At 39.3% G+C, this 24,066-nt stretch overlaps 1 protein-coding gene across 1 annotated transcript in view; it reads left to right on the top strand.

The window, feature by feature from the left end:
* Window positions 1-24,066, top strand: part of TAFA5 (TAFA chemokine like family member 5) — a 720,598-nt gene that overhangs the window by 161,785 nt on the left and 534,747 nt on the right. The window lies entirely within an intron of this gene.

Raw genomic sequence — 24,066 nt, 5'->3', positions numbered from 1 at the left:
ATAACATAGAAAACCCCGCAAGTTTAAAATTATTCTTCATTAGTAACGAGAGTACCAAAAGTATCATCCCAAATAAAAAAATGGTACGTGGCCCTAAAGGTCACTACAACAGAATATCAATACTCAGTATAGGGTAAGAGGGGTAGGAGGGACAAGGGGAAGAACAAAACTTTCCCTAGATACTAAACCCTATAGGTAACCCTTCCTAACCGTGGAGGTTGGCACCCTTGTGTGCAAGAAATTGTGCCCCTGCCCACTATTATCTTACCCTGGAAGGCTCTAAGGAGCCCTACACATGAGTAATAAACCCCTTATATAGATAAACTATTAATTATAAGGAGGACAAAAGCAATATCCGAAAGAACAATATAAGGCAAAATTATCGTATTTTTTGGACTATAAGACGCACCAGACCATAAGAAAAAAAATATTTTTTATAAGATGGGAGTCTGTCTTATAGTTTGAATAGGTACTGTATCTCACCTGGGAGGCGGTGGAGTGGGGGTCACAGGAGACACGGTCCCTCAGTAAGCCAGTGGAAGTGGAGGAATGCGGCGGACCCTGTATGTGAGAAGGTGGTGCTCCAGCAGCGGGGAGTTTCTCCGCTTTTCCTTCATTTCTTAAAGTAATGATGGCCACTCATTTTTAGAGATGAGCGGTGTTCGACTAGAACTGTTCGCCAATCTCAAATTCGAGCTGTTTTGGGCGGTGTTCGAGTTGTTCGACGAACCCGAACGATTTGCAAAAAATTCGGCTGTTCGAGGTTATGTTCGATAACTGTTCGTGCACCAAAAGCGTGTCCTGCATGTCTGGCGCTATTTAGAGCACCAATCATGCAGGGATTGTCTGCCACTCACTGTAATGCCACAGCCATGGTGGTTGTGGCATTACAGTGATTGCCCAAATCGATGGGAACAGTGCCAACAGTGAAACATGAAAAGCCGGCAATTCAGCAGCGGCATACACCTGTACCCGACAATTTAGAACCGAAAGAATAGAGAATCACACATAGATTAGATAGATATAAACATGTCAGCCACATATATACGAAGTACAGTGAAAGTGCTGCTTACTGTACTTGTCATTTAGCGTAAAGGATTTATCAAAAAAAATAATAGTGTTTTCATGCACCGTCTCTTTAAAAAAGCCGGCCGGCAATTCAGCAGCGGTACCCGACAATTTATAACAGACAGAATAGAGCTTCACACATAGATTAGATAGATAGAAACATGTCAGCCACATATATACGAAGTACAGTGACAGTGCTGCTTACTGTACTTGTCATTTAGCGTAAAGGATTTATCAAAAAAAATAATAGTGTTTTCATGCACCGTCTCTTTAAAAAAGCCGGCCGGCAATTCAGCAGCGGTACCCGACAATTTATAACAGACAGAATAGAGCTTCACACATAGATTAGATAGATAGAAACATGTCAGTCACATATATATGAAGTACAGTGATAGTGTTGGTTACTGTACTTGTCATTTAGTATTAAAATAAAGGATTTATTATTAAAAAAATTGGCGTGGGGTTCCCCTTAATTTTAGGCTCTAGCGGAGGTTAAGCAGACGGCTGGGGCAGATGTTTGAAGCCTGGGAAGGGGGTAATACCCACGGAGCTTCCCAGGCTACTAATATCAGCCCCCAGCTGAATACATAGCCTTTACTAGCTAGTAAAATGGGGGACCCCCCAAAAAAAATGACGTGGGGTCCCCCCTAATTTAATAGCTAGCAAAGGCTAGGCAGACAGCTGGGGGCTGATATTAATAGCCCAGGAAGGGAGCCATGAATATTGGCCCCCTCCCAGGCTAGAAACACCAGCCGTCAGCCGCCCCAGAAATGGCGCATTCATAGGATGCGCCAATTCTGGCACTTAGCCTCGCTCTTCCACGCTGCCCTGGTGCGGTGGCAGGGGGTAATAGGGTTGGGGTTGATGTCAGCTTATAATGCCAGCTGACATCAAGCCCAGGTTAGTAATGGAGAGGCGTCTATAAGACACCCCCATTACTAACCCCATAGTCAAAGTTAAAAAAAACACAAACACCCAGAATAAAGTCCTTTAATTGAAATAAAGACACAATCCTTTATTGTTCTAAATTAAACCATACTTACCGTCACGCCCATTCCAGCTGAAGCCAACGATCTCCTGCAATAAAAGAAAAATAATAAAGCAACCTCATCCTTACCTTTCCATGGTTCCCACGACAGCTTCAGCTCTGCTACATCGAGATGACAGGCTGGACCGCAGCAGAACGCTGCCATCCAGCCTCTCATCCCGCAGACACTGAGAAGCGCAGGCTTGCTTGCGCTGCTCAGCGTCTCTCTGTGACGACATCCAGATGAGCCGAGTTCATGTCCAATGAACTCGGCTCACCTCATGCACGTCACTGACAGCGTGGGAAAATTCTCACGCTGAAGCGGTGAGTGCAGGAGAATTCTCCCACGCTGTCAGTGACGTGCATAAGGTGAGCTCATGTCCAATGAACTCAGCTCACCTCCTGCACGTCACTGACAGCGTGGGAGAATTCTCCTGCACTCAGCGCTTCAGCGTGAGAATTCTCCCACGCTGAAGCGCTGAGTGCAGGAGAATTTTCCCACGCTGTCAGTGACGTGCATAAGGTGAGCTCATGTCCAATGAACTCAGCTCACCTCCTGCACGTCACTAACAGCGTGGGAGAATTCTCCTGCACTAAGCGCTTCAGTGTGAGAATTCTCCCACGCTGAAGCGCTGAGTGCAGGAGAATTTTCCCACGCTGTCAGTGACGTGCATGAGGTGAGCCGAGTTCATTGGACATTAACTCGGCTCATCTGGATGCCCTCACAGAGAGACACTGTGGAGCGCAAGCAAGCCTGCGCTTCTCAGTGTCTGCGGGATGACAGGCTGGATGGCAGCGTTCTGCTGCGGTCCAGCCTGTCATCTCGATGTAGCAGAGCTGAAGCTGTCATGGGAACCATGGAAAGGTAAGGATGATGTTGCTTTATTATTTTTCTTTTATTTCAGGAGATCGTTGGCTTCAGCTGGAATGGGCGTGATGGTAAGTATGGTTTAATTTAGAACAATAAAGAATTGTGTGTTTATTTCAATTAAAGGACTTTTTTCTGGGTGTTGTGTTTTTTTTAAATACTTTACTAGAAATTCATGGTGGTCATGTCTAATATTGGCGTGACCCCATGAATTTCGGGCTTAGGGCCAGCTGATAATGCCAAGCTGGCCCTAACCCCTTTATTACCCAGTGAGCCACCGCATCAGGGCCCTGGATGAGTTGGGTACAGCGCCAGAAGATGGCGCTTCTATGAACGCGCCATTTTCCGGGGTGGCTGCGGACTGCAATTTGCAGCGGGGGTGGCCCAGAAAGCTTGGGCCTCCCTGCGCTGCGGATTCCAGCCCCCAGCTGCCTAGTTGTACCTGGCTGGACACAAAAACAGGGCGAAGCCCCACGTCAATTTTCTTTAAATTATTTCATGAAATAATTAAGAAAAAAAGGGCTTCCCTATATTGTTGTGTCCGGCCAGGTACAAATAGGCAGCTGGTGGTTGGGGGCAGCCCGTTCCTGCCTGCTGTACCTGGCTGGACACAAATATAGTGCGAAGCCCCACGTCAATTTTTTTTAAATTATTTCATGAATTTCCTGAAATAATTTAAAAAAATTGAAGTGGGGCTTCGCACTATATTTGTGTCCAGCCAGGTACAGCAGGCAGGAACGGGCTGCCCCCATCCACCAGCTGCCTATTTGTACCTGGCCGGACACAACAATATAGGGAAGGCCTTTTTTTCTTAATTATTTCATGAATTTCATGAAATAATTAAAAAAAAAGTACGTGGGGCTTCGCCCTATTTTTGTGTCCAGCCAGGTACAACTAGGCAGCTGGGGGCTGGAATCTGCAGCGCAGGGAGGCCCAAGCTTTCTGGGCCCCCCCCCCGCTACAAATTGCAGTCCGCAGCCACCCCGGAAAATGGCGCGTTCATAGAAGCGCCATCTTCTGGCGCTGTACCCAACTCATCCAGGGCCCTGGTGCGGTGGCTCACTGGGTAATAAAGGGGTTAGGGCCAGCTTGGTATTATCAGCTGGCCCCAAGCCCAAAATTCATGGGGTCACGCCAGTATTAGACATGACCGCCATGAATTTCTAGTAAAGTATTTAAAAAAAACACAACACCCAGAATAAAGTCCTTTAATTGAAATAAAGACACAATTCTTTATTGTTCTAAATTAAACCATACTTACCATCACACCCATTCCAGCTGAAGCCAACGATCTCCTGCAATAAAAGAAAAATAATAAACCAACCTCATCCTTACCTTTCCATGGTTCCCACGACAGCTTCAGCTCTGCTACATCGAGATGACTGGCTGGACCGCAGCAGAACGCTGCCATCCAGTCTGTCATCCCGCAGACACTGAGAAGCGCAGGCATGCTTGCGCTCCTCACTGTCTCGCTGTGACGGCATCCAGATGAGCCGAGGTCATGTCCAATGAACTCGGCTCACCTCATGCACGTCACTGACAGCGTGGGAAAATTCTCACGCTGAAGTGCTGAGTGCAGGAGAATTCTCCCACGCTGTCAGTGATGTGCATGAGGTGAGCTCATGTCCAATGAACTCAGCTCACCTCCTGCACGTCACTGACAGCGTGGGAAAATTCTCCTGCAATCAGCGCTTCAGCGTGAGAATTTTCCCACGCTGTCAGTGACGTGCAGGAGGTGAGCTGAGTTCATTGGACATGAGCTCACCTCATGCACATCACTGACAGCGTGGGAGAATTCTCCTGCACTCAGCACTTCAGCGTGAGAATTTTCCCACGCTGTCAGTGACGTGCATGAGGTGAGCCGAGTTCATTGGACATGACCTCGGCTCATCTGGATGCCGTCACAGCGAGACAGTGAGGAGCGCAAGCATGCCTGCGCTTCTCAGTGTCTGCGGGATGACAGACTGGATGGCAGCGTTCTGCTGCGGTCCAGCCAGTCATCTCGATGTAGCAGAGCTGAAGCTGTCGTGGGAACCATGGAAAGGTAAGGATGAGGTTGGTTTATTATTTTTCTTTTATTGCAGGAGATCGTTGGCTTCAGCTGGAATGGGCGTGATGGTAAGTATGGTTTAATTTAGAACAATAAAGGATTGTGTCTTTATTTCAATTAAAGGACTTTATTCTGGGTGTTTGTGTTTTTTTTAACTTTGACTATGGGGTTAGTAATGGGGGTGTCTTATAGACGCCTCTCCATTACTAACCTGGGCTTGATGTCAGCTGGCATTATAAGCTGACATCAACCCCAACCCTATTACCCCCTGCCACCGCACCAGGGCAGCGTGGAAGAGCGAGGCTAAGTGCCAGAATTGGCACATCCTATGAATGCGCCATTTCTGGGGCGGCTGACGGCTGGTGTTTCTAGCCTGGGAGGGGGCCAATATTCATGGCTCCCTTCCTAGGCTATTAATATCAGCCCCCAGCTGTCTGCCTAGCCTTTGCTAGCTATTAAATTAGGGGGGACCCCACGTCATTTTTTTTGGGGGGTCCCCCATTTTACTAGCTAGTAAAGGCTATGTATTCAGCTGGGGGCTGATATTAGTAGCCTGGGAAGCTCCGTGGGTATTACCCCCTTCCCAGGCTTCAAACATCTGCCCCAGCCGTCTGCTTAACCTCCGCTAGAGCCTAAAATTAAGGGGAACCCCACGCCAATTTTTTTAATAATAAATCCTTTATTTTAATACTAAATGACAAGTACAGTAACCAACACTATCACTGTACTTCATATATATGTGACTGACATGTTTCTATCTATCTAATCTATGTGTGATGCTCTATCTTTCTGTTCTAAATTGTCGGGTACCGCTGCTGAATTGCCGGCCGGCTTTTTTAAAGAGACAGTGCATGAAAACACTATTATTTTTTTAAATAAATCCTTTACACTAAATGACAAGTACAGTAAGCAACACTATCACTGTACTTCATATATATGTGACTGACATGTTTCTATCTATCTAATCTATGTGTGAAGCTCTATTCTTTCTGTTCTAAATTGTCGGGTACAGATGCTGAATTGCCGGCCGGCTTTTTTAAAGAGACGGTGCATGAAAACACTAATAGTTTTTTTAATAAATCCTTTACACTAAATGACAAGTGCAGTAACCAACACTGTCACTGTGCTTCTTATATGTGTGACTGACATGTTTCTATCTATCTAATCTATGTGTGATGCTCTATTCCTTCTTGTCTAAATTGTCGGGTACCGGTGTATGCCGCTGCTGAATTTGCCGGCCGGCTTTTTTAAAGAGAGTGTCTTCTGAGCAGTTTGTCAGCTTTTGGACACCTTTGCAGGTGTTTTCTATGTGTTTATATGTGTTTTTGTTTGCCTGCCATTGGTTTTAATGGTGTTCGACGGTGTTCTAAGGTGTTCGACAAACAGTTCGACTGACAGTTCCTCGAACATCCCGGTGTTCGACGAACCGAACCGAACCCGAACACTACGGGGGTGGCTCAACACTACTCATTTTTCTTTACTTAGCTGCTTTTTTCTTGCCATAATACAAATTCTAACAGTCTATTCAGTAGGACTATCAGCTGTGTATCTCCCAGACTTCTGCACAACACAACTGATGGTCCCAACCCCATTTATAAGGCAAGAAATCCTACTTATTAAACCTGACAGGGAACACCTATGAAGTGAAAACCATTTGCGGTGACTACCTCTTGAAGCTCATAAAGAGAATGCCAAGAGTGTGCAAAGCAGTCATCAAAGCAAAAGGTGGCTGGCTACTTTGAAGAACCTAGAATATAAGACATATTTTCAGTTGTTTCACACTTTTTTGTTAAGTATATAATTCCACATGTGTTAATTCATAGTTTTGATGCCTTCAGTGTGAATGTACAATTTTCATAGTCATGAAAATACAGAAAAATCTTTAAATGAGGTGTGTCCAAACTTTTGGTCTGTATTGTATATAGGTATACATATAATTGCAGCCTACCCCATTGCTGGTTGCCTTTGAACAAGACCAGTTAGTGTGTGCACCTCATTAAGAAGCTAAATTTGAGAAGAGAATTATAACTTTGTGCTCCTTATATTAGGGATGCAAAAGTAATGCAACTAAGGTGGATGCCACAGTAGGATTAGCGGGATCGATGTAGAAATAGTAGGATTATGGCTCCATGAATCCCACTTCACTATTTCAATCTACTGTACAATACATTTCCACTGACAAATGCAGAGCCGGTATATTAACATGCTAGAAGAAACCCTTTAGGACCTGCACAATAAAATTCTTGTTGTTCTGTTATTACTGCGTTATCAAAACCATTTAATAAGACTTGCTCCACATTATTTCATTATTTTTTGCATCCTATTTTGTGATGCTAATTTCATTTGATGTTATGATATAATATCAAACAACACATGTATAAATCATCTCCCAAGGTAACTATAACCCGTAGCTCTTTGTGCGTTAATTTGTTTAAACAAATGCTCTAGATTTAATGGAGATCGCAGTTTCCTAATTATTTTTCATTACATATCTCCTCTGCATGGATCTATTCTATGTACGTCTAAACGAGGAATGACAAATGTTAATGCAGGGCAGATGACTTGCGCTGCACTTATATTAAATACAACATTGGTTGCATTCACAAAACTAATAGCAAAACGTCACATGCAGGACTGCAAAAATATCCTTCTGTAGGTAAGCAAAAGCTGTCGTACATCCTTGCACCTCATTGCCACTAATTCTCGTCATGACACCTGTCTCTGGATAGTGAGGAATTGTTGTGTGTCCTAGTTGCTTAGCAACAACTTCCTGCATTAACATTATTTCCTTTGTAGTCAGTTTATTGGCTGGCTAGTTTCCGCAGTGTCTGTACAGTTGTAATACTCTGCTGCTCATATTAGACAATGCATAGCTGAGAAAAATGTAAATGCTGCAATATTTTTTTTCTTAAAAAAGCATATATATACATTTTAAAAGCAAAACATCTGTGGATGTTATATATCAAGATCTCTATTAAACCAGGTAGCACTAAATATCACCTCCAACCCAAACCTAATCTTATGTAAGGGCTGAGCCAGCCTTAGGTGAACTGATAAAGAAAGTACTTACTAATAATTTTTTGATAATGAGAGAAAATATATAGTTTTTGGTACTGCAGAGTCAATAAATGAATTCCTATCTCAGCTCTGCAGCTTAAGGTGCACATGCACTGAACAATTATTTTGTGCTAGGATTCTTAAGAACGCTCCTTTCCCAATAGTCTTTCAGTGCAAACAGGCTGCAGATCACCCGATAAATGAGCAAAACTCTTGTTCATCAGGTGAAATGATCTTTTGTGCAGTGTTAAAAGATCATCGTTCTGTGTAAATCAAACTCACACTGCCCACAATTATGGCATCCTATGGGCACTGAACGATATATGCCAGATTGCTTAGTGCACATCATATACCTGCAGTCTGTCTGTGTAAACAGGCTTCAAGACAAACGCCAGTCGGTAAATATTGACAGATTGGCGGTCGTTTAGTGCTGCCGGTTGGTCCCTTTACCTTGCTTTCCACCATGAGCATGTCGCATACAGCAGTGTAAACTACACTCTTTCTTTCTAATTGCTTGTGATCAACTCTTTTGGGTAAGAGGGGGATGAAGATTAAGCACACTTTTAGGCTTTCTTAGATGTTACTATTTCACGTACGAGTTCTCTCCATGTTTTTCTCATATACAAGTCATACCAATTATAATCGGGAAGTTCTCGCATTCTTGTTTTTGAAAAGATGAAAAGATGTTTGATTTTGATCAAAATCAGTGATAAAACTCACCAATACAAGTCTGTGGGTCTGTGAAAAATCAGCAGGTACCCAGATGCCATCCAAGTTTCATCTTAGCACTGTTTAGAGAAACGAAAAATAACCTGGTAAAACTGTAATGATAAAAATGTTAAAACTGACCAAAAACTAATAAAAATCTGTCACAAAACACTGATGAAAATTGGTCCATTATTTTATGTACAAGAAAATTCACTGATGTCATTATGAACCCTAAATCTGACTTTTCAGGTTAGCTAGAGGAGCATTTTAATCCTGATTCATGCTGATTAATGTTGATGTTTAATTGCCCAGTTGAAATCCAAAGTTCACAAATAAAATTTTAGACGTTTTAGGCTGGATGCACATCAGTTTTATGTTTTTCTCATACGTGAAAAACAGTCTTTGTTGTTTTCAGTATGCTGCATACATTGTTGTTCCATGTGTCAGTTTTTACTGTACTTGATTCATCTGTATTTTTTTAATGAAAAATAAAAATAAATACTTAGCTTCTTCTAACTATTAAGCAGTAAAACATGGACAGCAAATGTATGTAATCTGTGTGCTATCGTTTTTTTTTCACTGAACCATCAATTTGCATTGGCGAGTTTGATCCTCAACATAGATCTAAGTAGGACATGGCTCCGTTCTTTTTTTGCAGACAATTGGTCTTCCCCTAAAAAAAGAAAAGACATGTAAAAAGACACATTCATTTTAATGAGTGTGTGATTTTTCTATAAAAATAATGAATGGCACATGTAACAGAAAAACTGAGTTATGTGTAATAATGAGAAATGACATAGGGAAAAAGTATTGAGCACGATGAAATGTAATTATTACTTTGTACAAAAGCTTTTGTTGGTGATGACAGCTTCAAGATGACTCCTGTATGGAGAAACTAGCCACATGCATTGCTCAGGGGTGATTTTATCCCATTCACCGGTGCAAACACTCTTCAACTCCTGAAGGTTCCATGGGCTCCTTCTATGAACTTTGAGCTTTAGTTCCTTCGATAGCTTTTCTATTGGATTCAGCTCAGATGATTGGCTGGGCCATTCTAGCAGCTTTATTTTCTTTCTCTGAAACCAATTGAGAGTTTCCTTGGCTGTGTGTCTTGCTTAAATGTCCACCCTAGTTTCATCATCATCCTGGTAGAAGGCAGCAGATTATTGGATGGTTTGGGTTGTTACTGATATCTGATTAGAATTTCATGTCAATAGCACCTTTAGAAATATATTTACTTTTCAAGTTGGTGACGTGTTCAATACGTATTTCACTCGCTGTATATGTATAAATATATATATATATATATATATATATATATATATATATATATATATATATACAGGGTGGGCCATTTATATGGATACACCTAAATTAAATGGGAATGGTTGGTGATATCAACTTCCTGTTTGTGGCACATTAGTATATGAGAGGGGGAAAACTTTTCCAGATGGGTGGTGACTGTTTTTTCTCTTTTTAAATCTTAATGACAACCAAAAACATCCAAATGTCCCTGATCAAAAGTTCACATACCCCAGTTCCTAATACCATGTATTGCCCCCTCAAACATCAATGACAGCATAAAGTCTTTTGTGGTAGTTGTGGATGAGGTTCTTTAATTTCGTAGATGGTAAAGCTGCCCATTCTTCTTGGCAAAAAAACTCCAGTTCCTGTAAATTCCTGGACTGTCTAGCATGATCTGCATGCTTGAGATCTCCCCAGAGTGGCTCAATGATTTAAAGGTCAGGAGACTGATATGGCCACTCCAGAACCTTAACTTTGCTCTGCTGTAGCCAATGACAGGTTGACTTGGCCTTGTGTTTTGGATCATTGTCATGTTTGAACATCCAAGTACGTCCCTTGCGCAGCTTCTGGGATGATGAGTGCAAATTTGCCTCCAGTATTTGATGATAACGTGCTGCATTCATCTTTCCTTCAACTTTTACCAAGTTTCCTGTGCCTTTGTAGCTTACACATCCCCAAAACATCAGCAATCCACCTCCATGCTTTACTGTAGGAATAGTGTTCCTTTCATCATAGGTCTTGTTGACCTCTCTCCAAATGTAACATTTATGGTTGTGGCCAAAAAGTTCAATTTTGGTCTCATCACTCCAAATTACCTTGTTCCAGAAGTTTTGAGGCTTGTCGCTGTTCTGTTTGGCATATTGTAGGCTAGATACTTTGTGGCATTTGCGCAGTAATGGCATTCTTCTGCCGACTCAACCATGCAGCTTATTTTTCTTCAAGTGCTTCCTAATTGTGCATCTTGAAACAGCCACACCGCTAGTTTTCAGAGAGTCCTGAATTTCAGCTGATGTTATTTGTGGGTTTTTCTTTGCATCCCGAACAATTTTCCTGGCAGTTGTGGCCGAAACCCCTGTTGGTCTACCTGACCGTGGTTTGGTTTTTACAGAGCCCCTGATTTTCCATTTGTTAATCACAGTTTGAATGCTGCTGACTGGCATTATCAATTTCTTGGACATTTTTTTGTATCCCTTTCCTGGGTTATACAGTTCAACTACCTTTTCCGGTAGATACTTTGGTTCCCAGAAACTCACTCAGCTTTTATGCACACACACTGATTACAAGCAAATCGGTCACAGGTGAGGATGTTACCTTTAGAAGCCATTCAAACCCATTTGTGTCAAATTCTGTGTATGGTATCAGACCAAAATCACCAGGGTATGTCAACTTTTAATCAGGGTCATTTGGATGTTTTTGGTTGTCATTATGATTTAAAAAAAGAAAACACAGTAGTTTGACAATAACTGGCTTCACCCAATAAATAACAATGAGTGGAGAAAAAGTTTTTTTGTCATCATTCATATTGTCTGAAACAAGGCCAAGAAAGGAAAAATTCTGCCGGCATATGTAAACTTTTGAGCTCAACTGTAGATAGCAATAAGTTCTCAAAAACTAACAGCAAACACCTAGTAGCAATTTTGGCAGGAAATTCCTCCCAAATATTTCTGAAAATGCTGTAAAAGATTTGCTCAATCACGTGTCTGAAGGTTAGTCACAATTTTGGTCAGTATTTGCAATCATATGAGCTTCTTGAAGTGAATGGGACTGAGTTGTAATATCACATACATGGAGACAGGTGTAGCACTGTTTGTGAAAGACTTATAAAAATACTGAATTGTTGGAATCTTGATACAAGTCCTTAATGTAGACCTATCACCTCTTGAAAAACAGACAGCGGAAAGAAGCATCACCTCTGAGGAACAGATGGCAGGCAGTATAATTTTTAATTTTTGTTTTGTTTTTTACATCTTACGTTTATCATGCACTAGCGTCTGGACAAACCCTGGAGCATAATAAGGGACATTCCAGTTACCGAGAATAACTTAGCTGTAGCTCGAATTTCAAGAAAATATCTGCAAAATTTGGCAAATTCGAATTTTCCCAGCTTCACTCATCTCTATTTATCATTAACACGGTAGTGTTCAAAATAATAGCAGTGTGTTCAAAAACATGAGTTAAGCACAAAATCTTTATTCTAGTTTTTATTTCCATGTAGTGGAAACATTTCACACTGTTTTCTAATTCAAAACATGAAGATAAATGTATTTAATTTTAACTACTTTACAGCAAATAACAAAAATTTAACATTTGGCTGTTCTATAAAACAGCAGTGTCTGCATATGTCTTTACAAACTCACAATATGTACTCTTTTTTTGAGGATTTAGCATTCCTGTGAATACTGACCTAATATTTGTATACCCACAGTTTTTTAGAACTGCTTCACATCTATGTTGCATAGAGTCAACCAACTTCTGGCACCTGTCAACTGTTATTCCAGACCAGGATGCTTTGACTACGTATCACAATTTTTTGTCATTTGTTGGCTTTGCCTCAGAAACAGAATTTTTGTTTATTGGTGTGTTTAGGGTCGTTGTCTTGTTGAAACACCCATTTCAAGGGCATATCTTCTTCATCATAAGGCAACATGACCTCTTCAAGTATTTTAATATATGCAAACTGGTCCATGATCCTTGGTATGCGGTTAATAGGTCCGGCACCATAGTAAGAGAAACATGTGTCACGGGTGTGTCAGAGGTGACAGACAGTCGTCCTGGGCGTCGCCGGTTATACTCATTTCTACTTGGAACTTGGCTGGAGCAGCATCACGTGCTCTTTGGTGTCTTGAAACCATGCGCCCTGTTGGAGTTTCTTCTAAAGCTAAGTTGTAATTCCCCTGTGTGGTCTTCCCCTTTTATCTTTAGAGTGCTAGCGGAGGTTGACTAGTGCTCATCTCCTTCCACCCCCAGCTATAGCCTTACACCAGGGATAGTAGGGCAAGGCACACCCTCTGTGTTGCACTCACACCTGGCATGACAACATGCCCATATCATGATGCTTACACCACCATGCTTCACTGTCTTCAGAGTGTGCTGTGGCTTGAATGCAGAGTTTGGGGGTTGTCTGATGAACAGTCTGCGGCCCTTGGACCCAGAAAAGAGCAATTTTACTTTCATCAGTCCACAAAATGTTTCTCCATTTCTCTTTAGGCTAGTTGATGTGTTCTTTGGTAAATTGTATCCTTTTCAGTATGTGTCTTTTTTTAACAGTGGGAATTGGTGGGGTCTTCTTGCTAAGAGATTAGCTTCACACAGGTGGCTTATAACTGTCACAGTACTCACACATAACTTGGGACTGCTTTTGTTCATTCTTGAGCTGATCATAGGATGAGCCTTTGCCATTCTGGCTATTCTTCGATCCATTTGTATGGTAGTCTTCCGTTTTCTTCCACGTCTCTCTGGTTTTGCTTTCCATTTTAAAGCATTGGAGATCATTTTAGCTGAACAGCCTATCATTGTCTGCACGTCTTTATAAGTGTTACCCTCTCCAATCAACTTTTTAATCAAAGTACACTGTTCTTCTGAACAATGTCTCGAACTAACCATATTTCTCAGGCTTTTAAGGAGAAATGCATGTACAACATGTGCTGGCTCCACCCTTAAATAAGAGCCACCTGATTCACACCTGTTTCTTCACAGAATTATTGACCTCACTAATTGAACTCCACACTGCTATTATTTTGAACACACCTCCTATCAATTAATTATTCAAATAAACAGACTCAAAAACATGCAGATCATGAATGCTGAGTCTGTTGGTTTTCTTAGAACCTACTGCTCCAACTGGTAAATTGTTTGACATGTGGTAATATAATTTATACCAAAAACAGTAATTAATCTGGTTAGTCGTATTTGACTGCTATTATTTTGAACACTTCTGTATATTATATTACAGTGTTGAAATACCCAGTTTATAACATTTAAAAGACAAATTTACTTTCTATATACAATTGAACCCCCTGAAATATGCTTCACTATATCCAGTGAGCGCCTGTGATCAACAAACACTAAAAAAATGAACTGATTATTCTTAGTTTAGCTTTTTTCATTGTAGACCTAATGCAGTAAATCAATGTTTGCACTTATTCCATATTTATAGTTTCTTAAATAATCAGTTTGGATGATTTTGTACCAAAATCTGTGATTAATTCAAACACACTGCCACTCCACGCAATATTTTCCATGTCTAGAATGCGCAGTGCATATATTTATTGTAGAATTTATAAATTTATAGAATATTTTCATATCACATTGAAAAGTGAAATTAGGATTATTTGTGTTCTAGTAGTGGCATGTTTGACATATTCTGAATTATTTTAGACCATGAAAAGATGCCTTTGGGATACTATTAACTTTTCACGTGCTCCCAAGTGAGGCGAGCAGCCGTGTTTCTTGAGATATACAGTCCTGAGAAATAGTGCTATAAATTATAAAATGTAATCAATTGGTTTTGAGCTTTGTCAACAACTGCTGTAAAAATGCCTTAGTTTTACAATTAAATTGTGAAATGTTACTAGATATGGCAAATTATGTGCTATCATCTCAAGGGTTGTGCTATAATGATGTTGCCAAATATGATCCATGTTGCAAAGTGTATTTGGTATGTAACTTATTTTCAGAACTGCTCTTTGACATGCAAGTTTATTGGCAGATAAAAAGTGAATTTAGAGAAAAGTAATAAATCTATCCTTGTGAAATTATATTGTAAGCAGTTTCTTTTGTAGAAGGGACTAGAACTATAGAATAAACAATTAGATACCTTAGGCTCCCTTTAAAAGGCACATACTACCCATTAATACATGTAAAGCCTAGATTGCAAAGAAGAAAGGAATAAGTAAAACTTCTTCAAGGCCGATAAGATCTTCAGCTGTGTACATCTAAATACTCTGCTTCATAGCTCGGAAAGGTCAGTCCTCAAGGGCAAGCAATCGATGATATTTTGATAGTTTTTAATCTTATGTTTTGCATTATAGGACTGAAAGTACTCTGGGAGAAATTTTAGATTTTCCGTTAACCTCATAAGTTGGAATTTATAGTGAAATTTGCTTAATACCTACAGTTTGGAATATGCTGAGAACACTTTACCGATGATACTAAAATAGAAATTGTCTGATGACATGAAGTAGGGAAGAGCAATCACTTTTGTTTCTTTTATTTTCAAAATAATCAAAGAAATCTAATCTGTATATACATATGCAATCACTACACTGCCCCTAAGTAAGGTCAAAATGTTCTGCATGCTGTATGTGTTTGTGTATATGGTGGTGTCACAACTATATTGTCCCTCTTAGGCAGACAGAGACACTAAGAAGGCTCATATGTTAACTGTAAATCAGGAAATGCTTTAATGGTTCAAAGGGGTGAAAAAGTAGCCACAACTAAGCCCAATCAGAGCACGTGATTGCCCAAGAGGAACCTCTGTAAATATAGGGCTTCTCACATTTCACCTTCCCAGTCAGCACTAATTTAGTGGATGAAAATGTACCCATTACCTTAGGGTATTTCAGCTATTTTATAGATACGGCTAGAGTTATGGAACAGTGAAAACACATTGGAAAAAACTATCGAAGATTATGAATGATAATGTTTCAATATATGATAATAAAACAATATCTTCTTATAAAACAACATACAACATCCTGGAGTTAATAAACAATGGATGTCTTTACTTCTTAAACTCATCCACATTCTCCTATTGATATCACAACTGGAATATATTAAATGACTGATCAAACCTATATTAATTGGCGCGGAGCGGCAATAAGCAGATAAATTTATACCTTGGGTGATGAGCTGCAAAGTCAATGTAAAATAGATGATTGTTACCTAAGTACAGGAAAGCCGAGCCTTGTATCACACTGTTTCATTGCTGACGGTAGATGGGGGTTAAAGGTAATAAAACCTGCTGCCTTAGTACTAGATTATTTATAACTACCTTTAGAATTGAAAGGGTTACATTCAAGAACAAACCATTTGCAGACATCTTACTTATACATGCTGAATTATATTGATATGTATATGAACCTGAAACTTTCTTGGTAAAGCTTTTTTAACAGACCCAACAGTCCATTGATGCAAAGAAACCTTTAACATACAAATGTAGGAAGAGACAATTCCTCTATATCAAGCAGCGGTATTTTATCTAATAGAAAACTATAATAACTATTTAATCTGCTGTACTTCTTATTACCTGCTGTAATTCGCTTCTGTTACCTAATTGAGCTGCATATTCTCAATTATTCCATATGGTGTCTAGTTTGTATGCTAATAATAATAACAACAATTACAATAATTATGCATTTGTGTATATTATTCCCTACTACAGCTTGTACTTGTATGTCTTTTAGATGACAGACATATTTATTCCTACTAATACATCACCTGGCACCTGTAGTTTGCCAATTCAGTAGAAAGTATAGACAATTAGCTATGTTATTTACTGTTCTGTATAAACATTTTACTTTGCTATTTTGACTTTGAAAGTTTCTAATGTAGTTATTACATACTCATTTAAGTCTTCACTTCGTTACCTTCAGGCTGTTTTTACTCAACACCTTAAGGCTTATGGTAAACATTGGGAAAGCTTTCGACATATATGTTTAACGAAAATCGGTAACAGATGCCATACGTTGGCATGCGTCACCCATAGGATTACATTGTATAACAACTGTATACTACATGGTATACTTTTTTTTGTAACTGGATTCCACAGCATGGAATAGCTCAATCTTCTGCACTATTTCAAATAATTAAAAGTTATAAACTATGACATATACCTACTAAATGGAGGCCAAGATATCATCTGTCAGGTGTATAGGGGTCTATGGATTCTTTCTCAGCACTTATAGTAATGTACACAATAGTTCTAACACATGTGAAAGTATAGCCTGTGGGTTGATTCCCATAGAGTGATAAATTGCTCCCAACAATGACAATTCATTTACATATAATGTAACATATCTCAACAGAAAGATATAGACCACGCATCCAAATATTTTACATTGATCTTCTGCAGCTTAGCAAAATTTACAAAACTGAACTCTAGGTTCTTGCCTTACATTTTGATCAAAATGTATAAGCTCACTGCTCCAAGATGTCAAACCTCTTGGTGGGTCCCTAACCTGCCAAGTATAGTGCTGTGTGAAAATGATCATCACCACCACACTGCACCAGCAGACAGATCAACTAAGGTGCCGAACATCATCCATTTTACATAGATCAATGTATAATATTTGGATGTACGTTCCATGTCTTTTTCTACAACTACTTTATATTTCTCTCATGTAACTGCTCAGAAGGAGGGTTTGGATGAGTGATCATGTACATTGTGCTTAAGATAAAATGATGTATGTCTCTTTCAACCTCAATATATAAATTGTGCTAACTTATCTTTTGCAATAACACAATAAACGGATATATAATAAAATGTAAAGTTGTCAAAGAAACAGCCGGGGGGGATCACACAGATCCCACCACTGCCACAAATATGTCATGGATACACAGCCGTGGGGGGGGGTCAATCAGAACCAACCACTGTCACCACTTTGTCACAGATGACACTGGGGAGATCACACAGATCTCACCGCTGCACTCCGATTCTGGAAAATGGACAGAATCAACAGCGAACTATGTCTTCCAAGGACTGACAAATGACCTAGACCCAAATACTGCATTTTATTAGCGCAGGGTAGCACCCACATACCTCCCCTTGATGAGCTCATGTGGGGCGGTTTGTGGGATGTGTTGGGTTCGTTAGAATTTTATGAGATCCCCAACTTACATGATATCTTCATCCCTTAAGGTTCCAGGCAGTTGATATTGACGTCATATTTCTTATCATGATTTTACCGTTACATAGAGGTAACGGTAAAATCAGCGGTAAAATCAGCCTGGTTAATTCGCATCATCTATCTGACCGTTATAAAGTTGGGGGGGTTCTAGTGGCCCTACAGTGATGTGATTGAATGCGCCAAGTCTGTCCCTTTGCTATGACACCGAAAATGTACAGGTGCATCTCACAAAATTAGAATAGCATCAAAAAGTTAATTTATTTCAGTTTTTCAATCCAAAAAGTGAAACAGCCAATGAAAACACAAAAGTCATTATCTCAGTAAATTAAAATAATTAACAAAAAACACCTGCAAAGGCTCCCTAAGCTTTTGAAAAAGGTCCTTTATTCTGTTTCACTAGGTTGCACAATCATGGGGAAGACTGCTGACTTGACAGATGTCCATAAGGCAGTCATTGACATGCCCCACAAGGTCCCAGCATTCCAATTTTCATTTGGAAATCAAGGTCCCAGAGTCTGGAGGAAGAGCGGAGAGGCAAGCAATCAAAGTTGCTTTAGGTCTAGTGTGAAGTTTCCACAATCAGTGATGGTTTGGGGGAGCCATATCATCTGCTGGTGTAGGTCCACTGTATTTTATCAAGACCAAAGTCAGCGCAGCCGTCTACCAGGAAATATTAGAGCACTCTATGCTTCCGTCTGCCGACAAGCTTTTTGGAGATGGAAATTTCATTCTCCACCAGTACCTGGCACCTGTCCACACTGCCAAAAGTACCAATACCTGGTTTAAAAACAACAGTACCACTATGCTTGATTGGCCAGCAAACTCGCCCGACCTTAACCCCATAGAGAATCTATGGGGTATTGTCAAGAGGAAGATGAGAGACACCAGACCCAACAATGCAGAGGAGCTGAAGGCTGCTATCAAAGCAACCTGGGCTTCCATAACACCTCAGCAGTGCCACAGACTGATCACCTCCATGCCACACTGCATTGATGCAGTAATTTATGCAAAAGGAGCCCCGACCAAGTATTGAGTGCATTTACTGAACATACATTTCAGTAGGCCAACATTTCATATTTTAAAAACATTTTTCAAGCTGTTGTTATAAAGTATTCTAATTTACTGAGATAATGACTTCTGTGTTTTCATTGTCTGTAAGCCATAATCATCAACATTAACAGAAATAAACACTTGAAATAGATCACTCTGTTTGTAATGACTCTATATATAAGTTTCACTTTTTATATTGAAGAACTGAAATAAATTAACTTTTTGATGATATGCTAATTTAGTGAGATGAACCTGTATATGCCTTAAATATTACATTGATACAAAGCCTCAATATTCATATCTGGACAATGGAGTCACAAAGTCTGGAACACTCTCAGAAAAATCCTTTTAATCCAGGATGCATAGAATGCGTACATTACTCATATAGTATTTGATGTAGTCCATTTACAACTGAAAATTTCTCCTGGAATCTTCCTTCATTCAATCGAATACTTTAGACTTCCTTTGCATATAATTTATTCAGCAATTTTGAACTCTTGTAAAAAAAATGCCATGAATTTAAAATATTTCTCAATACAGTTTATTCAAGAAATGTTTGTGGGTTTTTTTTTATTTCGTTTGGAACATGAAAGACCTATATAAAAGCCTATGGAAAAAAATCATGAAATGCCACAAAAATCACTGTATGTGAATCCACCCTGGACATTGACACAGACATACATACTGTATTTGTAGCTAAAACATATTTAAACAAAAGCATCTGTTTAAAAGGGATTATGTCATCAGATAATTAACTATTGTTTTAATCAAATATTTGTGTAAGTTGTATAGTCTTTTACCTTTCTGGAATTTTCCCCTATATCACAGCCTGTATTAAAAATAAAAATGAAAAGTTCTGTATTTTCACACTGGCCACTGGTGCTATTCTGGACTCATACTTCCTGACGTTTAAGAAACGCACATGTACATTATCAGCAATAGACTGATTCAGATCCAATCTTTTACATTGAAGCATTTGGGGTTGCACAAGTGTGATTGTGATGGGAGGGGACATAGGGTCAGCTGTGCCATCACTTATTATGAATGGTGGATCCTGTGTTATCAATTGTGTATGGAGATGTTATTTGACCTTGTAATCCTGCTCTGATAATAAGCTTTCCCAAAAAGACAAGCAGTATTAGTCTAAATTATCCCCAGTGTAAAAATTGCAAGATTGCTAATTTTATTTTTTTTATATAGAATGTGATAATGGAAAAAAAACTATTGCCAAACACTTAAACAATGTAACACAAAAACCTGATGTAAACAATAGGTCATCTTCTGATGACATATTCCTGTAAAGTTGCCATATTGTATTGAGAATGTTGCTTTTCAGCCTTCTCCTATCCATGGACTAAAACTTGTAACTTCGTTAGTTAAAATTGTACTTTAAATGGTGTCATTGTCGAATTTGTTACAAAGAAGCAACTAATAGACATTGAATGACGAGACTCAATAGAGTCTACACTTTATTTATGCTCAAAGGGATCTTGTCATGTGAACTTTTCTAACTTTGTTAAAAGGCTGAGAGGACCTGCTGGAAGTGAGAGGCATAAAAGACAAAGTTATTGTCATGCCATGACACAGGAGGGCATTTAGTGGGTGCAGCTGTACCCTCTGGCATATTAATGTGGCTAACTGATTAAAAATGGGACAGACAGTTGAACTTGCGGGGGCGCAGATCTAAGGAGTGCTGGAGTAACAGTCACACCTAGTCTGTGTTGTTTGGGTGATCATAAGAAAATTTTTCTGTTTTTTTTCTTAGCACATAAGATGTTGCTATAGTTAAAACCATTTTTTGTTAAAGTGAGTATATTTATACCAAGCTTAGTTTACCCAGGATCTTCCTTTGATTTCGTTGTCATATGTGATTGCTGGCTTGTACTGTAGCTCCAGGGGCCTAGCATCAAATAATTCACAGACCTCATCTGAACCGAAACGTTATATCGTTGCATGTTTTTTTTCAGGAGGTTATAATACTAAAGGCCTTTTTACACTTTAGACGAACATTGGCTGAACCCACTGATAATGGCAGACTCAGCTGAATGTCTAATGTGTATAGGAGACTCTTGCTCTACAGATGATGTCAAGGGAGAAAAGGGTCTGGCATGTCAGATATTCAACTGCCTATACTTTTGTTCTCCGCGAGATAAGCCACTGCCAGAGAAGTCTGGCAGCGGCTCTCTCCTAGAGTAGACAGGAGCACTCGGCTGTGTTGAGCGCTACAGTGTGTGGGAGAGTCAGCAGAGATAGCTGTCGGCTGAATGATCATCATAATCATTGTTCAGTTTACAGCTATTTGTTGCGTAGTTGTGCAGGCTTTAGGCTTATTTTTCCCTGTAACATTGACTATAGTGTGTGCCCAATATATACATTAATTGCTCACCATCTGAACTGTATATGTTTACTTTTTCCTATAAATATTAAGTGCCCAATATATATAAATATATACACTTCAGACGATGAGCAATTAATGTAAGTATATTCTGTGTTATAGTTCTGTGTATAGTGTATGGGTTGTATAACCAGCAGAATTTAATCATTTTTGCTCTTCACATTTCTTAACCATTAGATACCTATAGCCTAATGCAAGATAAAGCATCTATAGGGGATTTACTTACTGAAGTCAGTTTACTTTATCTGGAAACAGATGTTACCTACATTTATTTGGATAGTTTGATTAAATATCTAGAACAAGAATATTAAATTCATAAAATATATGGCCCATTAAGCTAAATTAACAAGACTCCACAGAAAACTCCACTGCCCTTTCCATTAGTGAAAGGTTGGTAAGTTTCCACTAGCTTTTCTAGTTTATGCCAATTCTTTTAGACTATTTATATTCTTGATATGTTTGTTTTATTTCACTACAAATATTCACAGCTTTCCAGACATATTAATACGCTCCAAAGCTGCCAGATGAATATGTATCACTTTGCAGGAATAAGGCCTCAGTGATTTGATTTGAAGAGAACTTATGAAACAATTACATCTGTGTTAAAATGGAACCTATGCTGCTTGGTTTGTAAGAAAGCAGTATAGGAATATAAATAGTAATAAAACAGAAGAGTGCGAATCCTGGTGGAAATTGAGTTTAATAAACAATGAACTATTATCCGATTATTTATTTGTTACAGCAGTACTTTATGTGCAATTACAAAAAGCAATTATAATTCTTGTGAAATCATAAACCTTCTATTTTCCATTAATGAGAATGATGGCCCTTTTGGAATCTGAATTCAATTAATTGTACGTCAGCCCTTTTTTCAGTAATTTTGTTTATTGCTGACAGAACAGACAGTAGAATGCTCAGATTATTTCCATATACATATAGTAATGATCTGCTCTGCATATATAAATCTTAATATAAAAAAGCCATATTTCAGACTCCTGAACTTTTTGCAATTGTTTCAGTTACTACCTTCAAAGAAACTCATTTACAGTACATAGAAATTTATAATATGGGAAGTATCATTGTTACCCGAGCAAAATTACAGATTACTGGGAAAGATCAATGCTACTACATGCACCAGAATCTTGCATACTTTATACCAAAAACTGCAAGCCTTACCTCACATTTAAAGAAGTTGTGCACTACCTTAACATTGATGACCTATCCTTGGGATAGGTCATCAATATCTGATCGTGGATGCAACACTTGGCACCCTCCCGGTGATCAGCTGTTCTCGGTGTCGTCGGCGGCCATAAGTGTACAGTTAGGGTGCCGCACAGCGCAGCTCCGTCTACTGTATTGTGGTCACAGCCAAATCAATAGAGGGTGGATGTGCAGTACCTGGCTGCGGGCACTATTCCATCGATAGTTCTGCGCTGTGCTGCTCCATTACTGTGCAGTTCCAGCTGCCGCCAACAGTGAGAGCAGCTCATTGGCAAGGGTGCCCAGTGTTGAACCCCCACCGATCTGAGATTGATGACACCTGTGTTAGACTCTTTCGTCAGTTTGTTCAAATGGGTGGAGTGGTTTTCTGAAAAGAGGTATGATGAGCTATGTGACACTGTGGCTAGAAAATGTGCAAAAACATCTGACTGAAATCTGACACAAACATAGCCAAATTATTGTTATGTAGACACCTACAAAGGAAAAAAAAAATCTAGACTTTTTGATGCCAAAAATGTATCCTATTCATGAGTGATCTCTTTCCCAATTACAATATGCCCCCACATAGAGTAAAAACACTTTAGATCACATATTATGACTGACATCCAGAGGAAGTGAGAGAGCGGGAGCATATCTTTTTCTACCAGTTGTCAGTTTCATTTGAATGAAGTCAGAGTGAAGCGCTCGCTGATTGGCTGAAAAGCTCACTTGACACAGAAAACTCACGAAAGACCCATCGAAAACGCTGGTTCAGAAGGTGAGTATATAATAGTTTTACTCTATCTCTGAGAATATTTTAATTGAGAAGGGGTTGTTCTAATGGTTATAAAAGGGAATGTGTCATGAGATTACCTATTTTTATATCGGCTTTTGTGATAGCCTTTCTTTATAACTTTGACAATGTTTTTCTTCATATTACAATCTGCACACAAAAATGTATGGAAATTTCATTACACAGGACTGCAAAAAATAAAATTTCATGAGCTGTTTTGGTTATTCCACATAATCGTTATGTTTTTTGGTGCGCTGAATCTGAAAATGACTTTCGTTTTGTCATAGGACATTCCTGACAATTTTTGTAACTATGTTAAATAAGGCAACACCGCAAAATAAATGAAAATAGACTTATAAAATTAATTTTTTATTACAAATTTTTCATGAAAATCATTTTTGAACTGAAATGGGTTCACTAACACTCATTAAAATCGATTTTTTTCCCTGTGAGGCTCCTCTTGGTAGATTTACACTTGTGAGTAGCATCTGGAATGTCTCTGAAGCATCCAACAGTAGTCTGCCATCATTGTAATGCTCCATTTTCCATGGTATCTTCTTTCCATCTCTTTAATGTCCTGGTGGAAACATTCACCTTGCTCTTCACTCACAGCTCCCAAATAATTTTCAGGAAAATACTCAAGGTTGGAAAGGAGGAAATGTACTTTCAAACTCATCAGGCAACCTAAAGCTTGAAAT

The sequence above is a fragment of the Phyllobates terribilis genome, unplaced genomic scaffold, assembly GCF_046119375.1.
Source record: "Phyllobates terribilis strain yellow unplaced genomic scaffold, ASM4611937v1 Scaffold_11__3_contigs__length_659146591, whole genome shotgun sequence".
Classification (NCBI taxonomy): domain Eukaryota; kingdom Metazoa; phylum Chordata; class Amphibia; order Anura; family Dendrobatidae; genus Phyllobates; species Phyllobates terribilis.
This window is presented reverse-complemented; position numbering and strand designations above follow the sequence as displayed.